A 14,397-nucleotide genomic window follows, 5' to 3' on the forward strand; every position below is an offset into this window, starting at 1 on the left:
ATGATCATAATGAATGGTGGTGCAGGCTCGAAGGGCAGAATGGCCAACTCCTGCACCTATTGTCTATTGTCTAGAATGTAATTGTTAAAGTTCATAAGGTATAAAGCCACACTGTGCTCAAATGTGGAATTTGAGAAATTACTCCCATATGACTCCAACTATGCGAGATGTTTTTTAAAGGGAATTGGGGGGAAAGGTTTTGCTGGTTGGAATCGTACCTAGCACATTGGAAGATGGTCGAGGTTGGGGTTGTTGGAGATCAGTCATCTCAGCTCCAGGACATCTCTGCAGGAGTTCCTCAAGATAGTGTCCTAGCCCCAATCACCTTCAGCTGCCTCATTAATGACCTTCCCTCCGTCATAAGGTCAGAATTGAGGATGTTCACCCATAATTGCACAAAGTTTAACACAATTTGTGACTCCTTAGGCGTTGAAGCAGTCCAAGTTCAAATATCACAAGATCTCGATGATAGACAGATTTTAGCTGAAAAGTGGCAAGTAACATTCACACTGCATAAATGGCATACAGTGACTATTTCTTATAAAAGCCAATCAAACCACTGCCTCTTGACATTCAGTGGAGTTACCACCACTGAATCCCCCACTGCAGGGATACCATTGACCAGAAACTGAATTACATTAGGTTGGAAAGAAGCCATTCAGCCCATCATATCTGCACTGACCTTCCAAAAAGCATTGTACCCAATCCACACACCCCAAAACCACATTTTAAGAGGGCTATCCACCTAGCATATACATCCCTGGTGAAACCAGATCACCCAGCAGAAATCCATGCAGGTGCAGGAAGAACTTGCAACCCATAAACAGACAACTATCAAAGGCTGCAATCGAACCCAGGTCCCTGATGCTGCGAGGCAGCAGTGCTACCCACTGAGCCACCATGCCAGCTCAAAATCCAGACCGAATACAAGCCCATTAACATAGTTTAGGAGGCCAGTGCCTCATCCATTTGGCCACTGGTGCATCACATGGGAATCCTGGAATTCCATTCCAAGCAGATTTTTGAGTATATCCACAGCACGTAGACTACAATATTTCAAGAATGCAGCTCATCATCATGTTCTCGAAGATAACTAGGAATAGGCAATTTAATGCAGGCCTAGCCAGTGAGGCCCATGTCCCATGAGTAAGTTAAAAAAAAATCACAAGTGTTTACATTGAAGGTTCAATCGAACAATACTCCAACAATAAACAGAGACTCAGGCTACTGCTACAAAATGAAATTCTTTCAGCTCTGGAAGAAACATTAGTATTTATAGTATTTATTTTAGAATGCAAACATCAAATTAGTTATTCTGATTGTTGTTGAGTTGATCAACATGACCAATTAAAGGTGCCATTGGAAAGACTGGAGGCTTGCTCATTTTTATTACTTCAACTTATTGACTTAATTAGTGTTTTAGTAATAACTCATTGCTCCAAGCTTATAGTGACTGACACAAATCAGCCATGTTTATCATGGGTGGAACTGCTAAGTAATGAAATAATCTTACTTTCACACATTCTTATAGTTGATATTGGTTTAAAAGTGAATAATTCTAAGCATTCTAGAATGCAATACAAGTATATTCTTCAAAATTATATAATTATAATGATAACTTGTATATTCAAGAGATTTTTAAGGGCTGTAGAATATGAATGTTCAGCAATTGTGTATTTAAAATATTATGAAGTGACCATATATTGGTCCTTTGAAAATTATAGTGAGATGACGCTTCAGCTTCATATGAGGAGGTGACGGCCTAGTGGTATTATCACCGGATTGTTAATCCAGAGACACAGGTAATGTTCTGGGGGCCTAGGTTTGATGGTGAAATTTGAATTCAATAAAATTCTGGAATTAAGAGTCCAATAATGACCGAAGAAGCCACAGCCAATTGTCAGGAAGAACTCATTTAGTTCACTAATGTCCTTAAAGGAAGGAAACTTCCATCCTTACTTGGTCTGCCCAACATAATACTGCAGATCCACAGAAATGTGGTTGACTTTTAACCACTCTCTGGGCAATTAGGGATGGGTAATAAATGGTGGCCAAGCCAGCAACACCCTCATCTTGCGAATGAATTAAAAAAAACAGAAAGATTACGCTAATAGTCAAAAAGGAGAATCTGACCTCTTCATAATCCCTATGAGTTGTCCAGTAACAGTTATTTTTTGTTTCTTTCATTCAGATATTTATTCGATGTGTGTGCGACAAAACAAGTTATCAATGGACCTTTACTTCTAGGTAAGTAACACCTTATTCAAGATGTGTTACGATAGGATGATCTGATATTACATTAGATTCCCTACAGTGTGGAAACAGTTCCTTCGCCCAACCAGTCCACACCGACCCTCTGAAGAGTAACCCACCCAGACCCATTTCCCTCTGACTCATGCACCTAACAGTATGGGCAATTTAGCATGGCCAATTCACCTAACCTGCACATCTTTGTGACTGTGGGAGGAAACCGGAGCACCCGAAGGAAACCCACGCAGACATGGGAAGAATGTGCAAACTCATATGAAAGATTATTTACAGTAAGAAATATTCTGAGTAAGTATTAGGCTTATGTACACACGAAGAAATATATTGTTTCTTTTTTATTGTTATCCACTGACTCTTTTCATGTTATGAAATTTACTAAATAATGAGGTATATTATTCCCATTTGTGTATTTTTCCCATTAGTTCAACTTCTGTTAGAATGAATGACAGCAACAAAGACAAGGCTACCCATAACACTAGATTTATCATGAAATGTGAAGATAACAGTGGGATTGCAAAAATAGAATGTGTTTGATATGAATCAGAAAATTACCAGAAGTGCAGAATGCATCATTGATGCTTGCTCATCAATTAGTCAATTCCTTTGTCCTATTTTTAACTAAAACTGCAAAAGTACAGAACATTACTATTACTTAGTACCTGACTCACTTCTTAACATCATTTCTAAAATCTATTGGGAAGTGAGAGGGCTCAAATCATTGAATCAGTTGAATCTCCACTGGGACCACAATCTGGACAAAAACTAAAAGTAAAAGATATACAATATCACCCAAATTATGATCATTTGGGGCAAATCCATGTCAACATGAAACTTTTATGGAACTTTGTCCCATATACCAACAAAGAAAATATGCTACTTTTTTTAAACAGGTGTTTAACCCAAAATGTTGATTTCTGCACCTCCTGAGGCTTCCTGGCTTGCTGTATTCTTCCAGCCTCCTGCTTGTCTACTTTTTTAAAACATGCCAATTTACTTTAAGGGACATATTTTGTGAGGGAGAAAAGGACAGTTGACTTTTGACTGTTTTCAAACCTTATTATCATTCTGTTGAAGCAGAATAACTAAACTAGTGGATCAAAAACACCTCTGGACGTCTGCTTCAAATATGGAAGTAAATCTGTACAGTCGCTTCTAATGTAATGCGATAGTTCCATTCTTGACCAATACCGCTTTATAGGAAAATCGTGCAATAGCCATGCCTTTTAGTCTGATGGGGTACATTATAGAATTGCGTTATAGCCAAAACAGATAAGGAAAGTTCATATTCTACAAATAATGGTCTAAATTCTTCAATCGTATTAAAGCCAATTGGCTTTGAAGAAACAGGCGTTATGGCAGAACAGACTGCACTTTATCCTGATCAGGTGACTGCTTAAAAAAACATTTTTTATTGTGTTGTAAATTTAAGTATTTTGTATACTTGAAAAGAAACAGTTGTGAGAAAACACATAATCTACACATTTCAGACAGCTTATCTGGCTGACACCATCATAGCTTTAAACAGCATCTTTCATTTTTTTAAAAAGCTCAGAAATTGAGAAATCTATAAGATGTTTCATGCTTTAAGATAACGAGCACAAGTGTAAAGGGAAAAATAAGAAACATTAATAATAAATTATATTAAGTGAATACTTCAAATATCATTGTCTATTCACCAACAGTCAACAGGGAGTTATAGAGACAGGCAATGCTCAAAAAATTGAACAAATCCTTGAAGGAGTTTCCTGAGATGGAGAAAATGCAATGTATTTGAGAACATTGGGGAGTATTATTTGCATCTTCCTCATTTGGACAGTAAAAAAAAAATGTCTGCCTGTTGTAGAACATGGGCGATGTTACGTCCATTGATTTCTGATACAGTTCTTTCTTTAATGTCCCTGAGGAAAATTTCTGGTTTGGATGCATAACCCGTGATGTTTATTGCTCGGATTTTATTTGTCATTCTAGGAACATGGATGTCACTGACAAACTGGCATTTATTACACATAGCTACTTGTTCTAAAGAGGCAACAGTGTATCTTTTTTAAAAATTTTGTGCCATTATAACCTGCTTACTCAGAATACTATTATGTGGGAAGTTCCAGAATATTCTTCTTCTGACAATGAGGGACTGACAACATAAGTCCATTTATGATGGGATGTGAATTTTAGGAGTGCTTTGAGTTGATAGAATTTTCAATGTTCTGCTGCCTTATCAATGTAGGTGGTAGAGTCTATGGATTTGTTTGGGAGGTGATGTAAAAGAAGCAGTGGCGCTTATTTCCCATCCCTACATGCCTTAAAGAGTAAATCATATAAATTGCTGTCATAGTATGTTGTTGATGATATGAATTAATCTTCAAGCTGGTGGATGAGTTGCTGATCAAATACACTGGATCTGAAAGCAACTTGGTTGTAACACCTGGCATGTTGATTGCTAAAGTTGATCTGATTAATCTGGTTGGCAAGGTTGGAGTTCCTCATCCCCTCAGGGCTCCGTGTGTGTCTCAACAGAAGATGGTATCCATAGACCTGATGTATTTCTGTGGTGATATTGGATAAAAGATTGTTAGAAAGGCATTTCTGACCCCTCAAGCATCTATAGGTGTCAAGATTATGAATCGACTATCATAGTTTCAGAAGCCCAATTCAAAAAAGTGGACAATTAATGCATGTAGTGTGGCTGAAAGGCAGGTTGTCAATTTCAGTCAATCAGAGCAATATTAATATGGCATTATGAAATTTAACTGTGGATGGTCATTTTACTGGACTCCCAGGAACTCACCGGTCAATTCATAAGTGAAAACATAACACCAACTAAAAAGGCTGAAAGCAAAGCAGGAAAATTTGCCAATGAAACCTCATAGCTGATTTTTTTTTGTTGGCTTGCCTAATTGTGTGAAAAACTTTAATAGATTTTTATTTCAAACCTTTTAATGGTAACTATCACAACATTAGAGGTCTGTAAATCTGATCTCCACTTTGGAGCTCTTATCTTTCAGATCAGCCTACATGTTGTTTAAGATTAGGCCTCAGATGAGGACCAAGGATCAGCAACAACACGAACACTGAGGATTATCGAACAAAGCAGCAATAGACTGTGTTCCTCACAAAGGTGTTAGCCCATGCAAGAGAGGGGATGAGTGGACTAATGCATCTTACTAAAGGACATACCCATCACATAGTTTATGGGTTAGAGAATACATTTCCTCAACATATTGGTACACCAGTATTTCAAGAAGTTCAGGATTTCATGGCAGATGCTAACAGTCAGTTGCAGTCTGAAATAAAACTTCATGCTGGAAATACTACTCAGCAAGCATTGATGGAGAGAGAAACTGTTCTGTTGAAATGCCATCCACCTGAAATAATTGCTGTTTCTCTCACCACACATATTGCCAGACCTGCTAGATATATCCAGCGTGTTTTCTAAGCTCGGATTAAATGCAACACTTTGCTTTTGTTTTCAGTAGACTTGAAGTTACTTAACAGTACTTGTGAAAGACATCACTATTTTAACTATTTTGGCTGAAGATACTTTCAGAGCTCTGTGGGAGAGATTTGTGGGATCTTCTAATTGCGCAGCATAAATGCATCAGATAAGTGACTGATAAATTGTTATCCAGGGAATAATGTCACCTTTTCCACCAATTATCCCAGTCAGAATGAGTGAATGCTCAGGTTTACATCTCTCACAGGCTTTCTATAAGTGAATAGAATGTGGCTATTAAGATCACTGAGGAGAAAGTGAGGGCTGCAGATGCTGGAGATCAGAGCTGAAAATGTGTTGCTGGAAAAGCGCAGCAGGTCAGGCAGCATCCAAGGAACAGGATTAAGATCATTGAGGAGTGTTCATCAGCATGATTCCTGGAAGGTGACCATAATATTTTCATGTGTCCTTGATCTCTACATACCACAAAGCAGACTTGGCAACTGACTGCTTGGGGACTAGGGGATGACATTTGAAATATACAGATAACTGCACTGAGAAAAACCAACAAAAAACAAAAAATGAGAGCCATATAGTTACTAGATGTGTCATTAAAGAAGTTAAAGAGGAGATAAATCAAAGTGCCTGGATAAATCTTAAGACTCACTTCGATATACACCAGCTAGAGTTTCCAAACTAGTTCTCATGTCCTGCACTACATACAATGTTGCATGATTTGGACCAGCTGAGGGAACAAAAGACAGAGCCCATACAGACAATTAAACAAAATGTAGGAACAGGTTACTGCAGATGTTGGTATCTCTACTAAAAAAAAGATGCTGGTGATCACAGTGGGTCTGACAGCATCCATGGAGAGAGAGCAAGCTAACTTAGTCAGAGCTCTGACTAAGAGGCATCTAGACTCAAAACGTTAGCTTGCTGTCTCTCTATGGATGCTATTAGACCCGCTGTGATCACCAGCAATTGTTGTTTGCAGAGCAGAGCCAACTTGAGATAACTGAGGAGGAGGAGAAGGTAAGATGAAACATCAGTGAGCTTATGCACCAGCATTAGCGAATGTTTCTGCCTGGGACTTTTCCAGTCTATTGGCAAGCAGACACAGTACAGCTGGAAAGCCTATTAATACTTCAAGAAATGTTTTTGCTGCTCCAGGAATATCACATTTATCAAATCTAATGTTTACCATCTACCTCCAACTGATGAAGCTTAGACATTGCTGTAACTTTCCATGGAGACCCTCTACTGTTATCCTTGTCATCCCCATTTGGTTTGCTCACTTGTAAAGTGTGAGTCTCCACATGGAAACCTAATGTTTGTCTTACCATCTCACTGACAGCAAAAAACTCTGATTCAATAATTATATAACACAAAAAGTCTGAAATTGTTTAATGTTAGAACTCACTATTCCAGAGTGGAGTTAAAACAAAAACCTGAAACAATGTCCAGCTTTACAACACCAGTGCTACTTTTATGAGAAATTGATATTTCCAGGGAAAGTGCAGAAGTAAAATGCAAGTTCTGAACCACAAAATTAGTAAAGCCTACTTGCATAAAGAGATCAATGCCCTACAACATAATATCTTTGGGAGACTACCGAGACATACATTCCTTACAACACGCATCATTATATGATGCCACCTTTGGAAGATACAGCTCAACTATTGCTTGGGCTAATAGTTAACCCAACTCAACCAGATATAGCAGAGATCATATACAATCATCCAACTAATTTCAAACTTTCCACTAGGGTGACTGTTCTTGTCATACCGGAAATCATCCCTTGGTTGAAGAGAAGTAAACTGTTGACAGGAGTATGCATGAAATATCTGACACCATACTGCATGATGTCGACAGAACAACACTCAAAATCAGAGGAATGTTGAAAGCAGTCTTAAAATATATTCCCTCATCTGTGTTGTGAATAGCTGAGGTTCTAGCACTGATCTCTGTGGTACTCCACGAGTCACTGCTTGCCACTTGGAAAAGGTCCCTTTGTTTCCCCTATTTGTTCCCTGTTTACCAACTGGCTCTCTGTCCATTGTCAGTACACTGCCCTCAATCCCATTCGGTTTAATGCAGTGTGCTAATCTCTTTTGTGGGACCTCATCAAAAACCTTCCAAACAAACCACATCCACCGTCTCTGCTTATCCTTGTGACATCCTTGCAAAATTCTAGTAGGTTTCCCATGCATGATTTCCCTTTCATAAATCCATGCTGACTGTCCGATCCTGTACATATTTTCAAGTGCTCTGCTATTTTACAATGGACTTTAGCATTTTCCCCACTAACAATGTCAGGCTAACTGGTCTATAATGCCTTATTTTCTCTTTACCCTCTTTCTTAAATTAACTATCCGACAATCCATCGCAACAGTTTCACTGTTTGTAGAGTCTTGAAAGATGATCATCTTTATTATTTTTAAATTATTTCTAAACCAGCTTCCTTAAATAGTCTAGGATGTAGATTATTGGACCCTGGCAATTTTTCAGTCTTCAAGTTTATCACTTTCCATCAGTTCCTTTTCCTCACTAGCAACACCAAATACATCATTGATATGTTCAGAGAAGGATTTGTAGATCAAGGCTCCAAGTAAGACTGGAACAAGGCATGTTTCACAAACTCTACAAACAGATAAACATGTCTGGGGCCCATGCATATGATCATAGCCACACTTTTGATTTGGAGAAAGTGAGATGAGTTAAAGGAGGAGTTGTTCAAAGAAAGAACAAGCTTGGTTAGGTGAAGGAGAGTAGGGGGTGATGAGGTATCCTTTAAAGGAAGAAGCGGATTCAGCTGGAGAATGGGCATGTGTATGAATAGATATGAATAGACATTTTACACAGACAATGGTTTGTGTTTGAAATGAACCTCCAGAACACATGGTGAATGTGGGTTCAGTTACAATGTTTAAAAGACATTTAGATAAGTACGTGAATAAGAAATGTTTGGAGAGATATGATCGATTTGCAATCAGTTTCGCTTGGGATTATAACTGGCATGGACTGGTCGGACTGAAGGGTCTGCTTCCACGATGTATGACTCCATGTAGAGGGACTGATATGTTTTGAGGTAGTCAAGTTATAGCATAGATAAACATTTCTAATGCTTTTAAATTTAGGATGTCGCCATCACTGACTGGACCAGTATTTATGGTCCATCCCTAGTTGACTTTGAAGGATAACTGTTAATCTGAGGAAGGGACAGAGTTGGATGATGCTAAGTTTGTACCTTTCAATTGAGAAAGAAAGACTGTCTATAACAGCAACAACCCATCTAAGGAAGTTAAGAATAGTACAATAAAATAACAAAGAAAAGTGAGTGCTAGAAATCTGAAACAAAAACAGAAATTGCTTTGGGAAGAAAGCAGAGTTAATGGTTCAAGTCCAGTGACTTTTCATCAGAACCCAGATTCAAAACATAAATCTGCTTTCCTCCCACAGTGGCTGCCAAATCTGCTTTGTTTCACTAGTAATTTTTGTTTTTGTTTAAGAATAATACCAAACTGTCAGAAACCAGTCTCAATACTATGAAGATTATTATTTGGTCAGAAGCTTGGGCAAATAGTTAAAGGTCATTATAACATGCAAGGAGAGAGAAATTTGAGTATTAGAGTAACTAACTAGAACCATAGATGCAAATTCTACATGTCTTTCTACAACTAAAGAATAAAAGAGGAGCTAAAGTGAGTGTTGGTCCATTAGAGGGTAAGACTGTGGAATTAATCATGGGAAACCAGAAAATGTAAGAAGTGTGATAAAATTTACTTGTTCAAACATACTCTATAAAAGACATAAAAAACCTCAAGACATGAAAATGATTGAAGAGGATAAAGGAAGGGAAAACTTTAAAAGATCATGATTTCTAGAAAATGACATTGAGAAAAGTATGGGAAATAGCTGCTGCCAAGTGGTCTAGAACTGAAGGCTTGCAGCCTGGGGTCTTAGTAGAAGACATAGTGAGAGACAGAGATGGTGATAGGCAGAGATAGTGGACGAACTGATTGTAATCTTCTAAAATTCCCTAGATTCTGGAAAAGTTAGACCAAGTTGGGAAAATGCATATATGAGAGCTCTTTGAGAAGGGGAAAACAGGAAAATGGAAAATTTAGAGTAGTCCACCTAAAATCTATTAAAATGCTTGAATTCATTATGAAGAAGTACAGTAGGACACTTAAAAAAAATGTTGTGCAAATCAGAAAATGTCAACACGATTTAGTGAAAGGGAAAGTTGTATTTGACTAATCCATTAGAGTTATTTTGAAGATGTAACAACCAGGGTAAATAATGGGGAACCAGTAGATGGTGTGCCGTTGGATTCCCAGAAGGCATTCAATAAGCTGACAATTAAAATTTTTAACACAGAAAAGGGCTTGTTATATTAATGTTAACATAGAAGATGAATTAGCTAACAGGAAGGAGAGAGTTAGGATTAATGGATTGCTTTCAATTTGGCAAACTACAACTAATGGAGTGTCACAGGGCCTAATGCTTGGCCTTAATCTATGTAAAATCTATGTTAGTAAGTCAGATGAAGGGTAGAATGTATCATATCTTCATTTACCAATGACACAAAGATTGATAGAAAGTCAAGTTCTGAAGGAAACGCATAGGTTCTATAAAGAGATAAAAATATGTTATGTGAGCAGGTTGTTGATGTATATTTTCTTCAATTCTGAAGAAGTATCAAGAAATGTTGATGTTCTTTCTCTCTACAGAGATGCTGCCAGTCGGCATTGTGGTGCTGGACAAGCACAGCATGTCGGGCAGCATCCGAGGAGCAGGAAAATTGACGTTTCGGGCAAAAGCCCTTCCTTCTCCTGGGATACCGCCTGACCTGCTCTGCTTTTCTAGTACCACACTCTTGACTCTAATCTCCAGCACCTGCAGTCCTCACTTTCGCCACAGATGCTGCCAGTTCTATTGAGTTTCTCCAGTATTCTCTGTGTTCTTTGAGAATTCTAGGATCTGCAGTATTTTGCTTTTGATTTGATTCAAGACATTGTTCTATGGGGATTGTTTGGATTGATTATCCATTAAATATTCACTTCAAAATTCAAAGACAGGTGATCATACTGAAATGTGTAAGATTCTGAGAGGACTTATGTAACTGATATTAGGAAAATAGTTCTTCACCTGGAGAGTATAGAATTAGGAGGCAGAGTTTTAAAAAATGGGAATCCCAGATAAGATAGAAATGAGAAGAATTAGGTTCTCCCAATAGGTCGTTAGTGTGTGGAATGTTCTTTCACAGAAAGCAATGGAGGCTGCGACATTGAATACATTCAAGACTGAGTTAGATTGAAGATTTACATGAGGCTCAAGTTTCAGGGAGCAGGAATAAAAATGATGTTGTGTCTCCAAAAAAGATCATAGATGAGCTTAAATGGCAGAGTAGGTTGGAAAGGTCTACTATTTCTATTTCTTATGATCTTTACACTTAACAAGTCATAGCCATCTCTTTGGATTTCTCTTTAAGTAAGATTGCTTAGTTTTCAAATAATGATTTTCTCAGTTATTCTTGTGTACTGAAGACTTGCTTTGAAGAAAAGGAGCCTTGCTGCTCTGTTTAGATTAATTATCTTTTATCTGTAGATCACAGGATATTGCTATGAATGTTCTTCATTTAATGAAAGGTAGAATGTTAATTTATCCTGCGTTAATTTCTGTTGTGGGTTGATATTTGGTAAAGTGAAGTTTCCAATCTGTTTCCTTCAGCTTATGAAGTTTTAGCACACTTGTTCGCTGCCGGTCTATTTTTTTTATTGTGGCAAATTGATGTAATTGTCTTGGCTACCAAGTCTGAATTAGCTCAAGTGAACATCAACCAACCATTGTATTTGCTTCTCAGTAATAGGAGCTTAATACTACCTTTTTTGCTTTTGTAACTGACCTAACTGCCCACAATAGTTTGGTATAGAGCTAGGTCAGACAGTTAATAGATACTTGACAGTTTGCATTCAGTCATTTCCATCAAAAACTATTGTTCCTGAATGATGGCATTTGAATGTTTGTAAACTCAGTCGTGCTATTTGTGAATTGGAATAAACAGCCATGTGCTCATAAATTGGCGTATAGATAAGGCCCATACTAGCTCATTAAAACTAAAGGGCTAAATGTCATGTCACCCCCATGCCTTCACATGTCTTCCCGTATATTGGAGTAACTAATTTTTTTGAAATATTTATTTTAAATCGAGAGAAAAAAAAATCGTCTCCACTCTGTTGTCAGACAATTGGTCCATGAGAATGATTGTTCTTTTTGTGAATCATAGAATCCCTACAGTGTGGAAGCAAGCCATTCAGCCCATCAGGTCCATACCAATTCTCCAAAGAGCAAGCCACCCAGGCACAATACTCCTGCCCTCACCCTGCAATCCTGCATTTCTCATGGCTAATGCACCTAACCTATATATCCCTGGACATTATGGCAATTTAGCATGGCCAATCCATCTAACCTGCACATCTTTGGACTATGAGAGGATAGCACCCAGAGCAAACCCATGTAGACATGGGGAGCTTATGCAAACTACATACTGAGAGTCACCTACGAGAGAATCAAACCTGAGTGCCTGGCATTGTGAGGCAGCAGTGCTAACCACTGAGCCACCGTGCTGCCTCAAACTTTTAATATGAATTAATTATTAATACTAATGCATTATATGGCTAGTTTTTAATGTAATTGGAAGACACTGTAGACTTTTTCAATACAATCAGTTGAACCCATATTTGGAAATTCCCATGTCTGACAGATCTAATATTTGCTGATCAGGTAAAGGAAATGGTTCCCACATTAAATGATGAGGTTATTTAAATTGCCAGACCTTTACTTTTTTCTAAACCATCCCATTGAGTCAATGCAGTTTAAAAAATAAACTCTTCACAGCTTTACAGTTTGATAAACCTTATCCACCCTTCACATGCTCTTGCATTTCCTCTTTATTTGTAACTGCCACATTGAGATAAGGTAAAACAAAGAACCAGAGATGCTGAAGATTTGAAATATAAACAGAAATTGCTGATGAAATGCAGCAGGTCTGGCAGCATCTGAGGGAAGAAAGCAGAGTTAACGTTTTAAGTCCTGTGACTTGAGTCTTGTTCTCATGAAGAGTCATTGGGCTCAAAACATTAACTCTGCTTTCTTTCTACAGATGCTGCCAGACTTGTTGGGTTTTACCAACAATTTGGTGATAATTGCTGAGAGTAGACTCTTAGCTTGCTCTCTATGGAGAGGATAAACCTGGTCAATTTTCCACTTGCTGGTAAGTGCTAGTGCTGTAGCTGTACTGCAATAGCTGGGATATGGGTGCGACTGGTCCTGGAACACAAGTCTTCAGTGCTATAGTATTAATGTAGTCAGAAACTATAGACTTTACAATCTCCAGTGCTCTAGTATTTGTTGATATCATGTGCAGCATTGAAGACAGGTATCTGTGATATTAGGAACCACAGGATGAGGCCAAGATGGATCATCCACTCTGCTGAAGATGCATGCAAGTACAGATGCAAATTCGTAACTTTTGCACAGATGTGCTGGGCTGCCCCATTGTTGAGGATGGGAGTAGTTACAGAGATTACTTCCCCTATTAGTAATCGAAGATGAGACATAGCAAGAATGCATTTGTTAGATCACATTTTTCAGTTGAGATCTCTGAGCCCTGTTGTTCACATGCTGCTCTGTTGTTTGATGTGTAAATAATCTGGTGCAGTAGCTTCACCAGATTGACACCTCATTTTTTGGTCGCCTCGGTGCTGCTCCAGGCATGCCGTGTTAAACTCTTGTTTGTCATAGAGTCATACAGCATAGAACCAGGTCCTTCAGCCCACCATGCCTGTGCTGACCAACAAACGCTGATCTACATCCCTAATCCCATTTACCTGCATTTAGTCCACAGCCTCCTATGCCTTGACATTTTAGGTGCTCATTCAGATGCTCTGGTAATGTTGCAAGAATACCTGTTCCACCACCTTCTCAGGCAGTAGATTCCATATTTCTACGACCTCTGGGTGAAAAAGATTTTCTCAGATCTCCTTTAAACCAGTTACTCCTCAACTTAAGCTTGTGCTGTCTGATCTCAGACATGTCTGTCATAGGGAACTGATTTCCACGATCTACCCTGACTGTGCCTGTCATAATTTCATATACCTCAATCAGATACCCCCTCAGCTTCCTCTACTTCAAGGAAAACAGACCCAAAGTCACTCCTCATAACTGATACTCTTCATCTCAGGCGACATTCCAGTGGATCTCCTTTGCACCATTTCCAATGCAATCACATCCTTCTGGCAGTGTGGCATACAGAACTGTGCACAGTATTCTATCTGTGATTTAACTATTGTTTTGAGCTCAGGCTGAAACCCCAGCTTGATGGTAATGACAGAATGGGAGATGTTCAAGGTCACGTGGTTACAGATTGTGATTGAATATAATTCTGCTATAGCTGATGTCCCATGGCCACTCATGGATACATAATAATGACATGATGATTGATCTGTTTGAAATTTGCCCATTTAGCATGGTTTTCATAGAACAGATTATCCTCCAAATCCTCAATCTAATCCAAGACATTGTCTCCACAAGTACTGTACAGTGGTCAATCCTACCAGTATTGCCATGGATTGATGTATCTGTGATGGGTGGACAGTTGAGTATGAAGTCAAGTATGTTCATTCCTTTCATTA

General features: G+C 38.4%; 1 protein-coding gene across 11 annotated transcripts in view; it reads left to right on the plus strand.

Annotated features, from left to right (window-relative positions):
- tenm4 (teneurin transmembrane protein 4) overlaps positions 1-14,397 on the plus strand; it is a 2,250,110-nt gene that overhangs the window by 877,625 nt on the left and 1,358,088 nt on the right. For all 11 annotated transcript variants that reach the window (XM_087988070.1, XM_087988077.1, XM_087988076.1 and 8 more), the window contains one exon: positions 2,192-2,247. The gene's annotated coding sequence lies outside the window, so the exon portion shown is untranslated. The remainder of the gene's footprint in view (positions 1-2,191; positions 2,248-14,397) is intronic.

The sequence above is a fragment of the Chiloscyllium plagiosum genome, unplaced genomic scaffold (assembly GCF_037043375.1).
Source record: "Chiloscyllium plagiosum isolate Xiang-an unplaced genomic scaffold, Cpla_swu_hap1 HiC_scaffold_6, whole genome shotgun sequence".
Taxonomy (NCBI): domain Eukaryota; kingdom Metazoa; phylum Chordata; class Chondrichthyes; order Orectolobiformes; family Hemiscylliidae; genus Chiloscyllium; species Chiloscyllium plagiosum.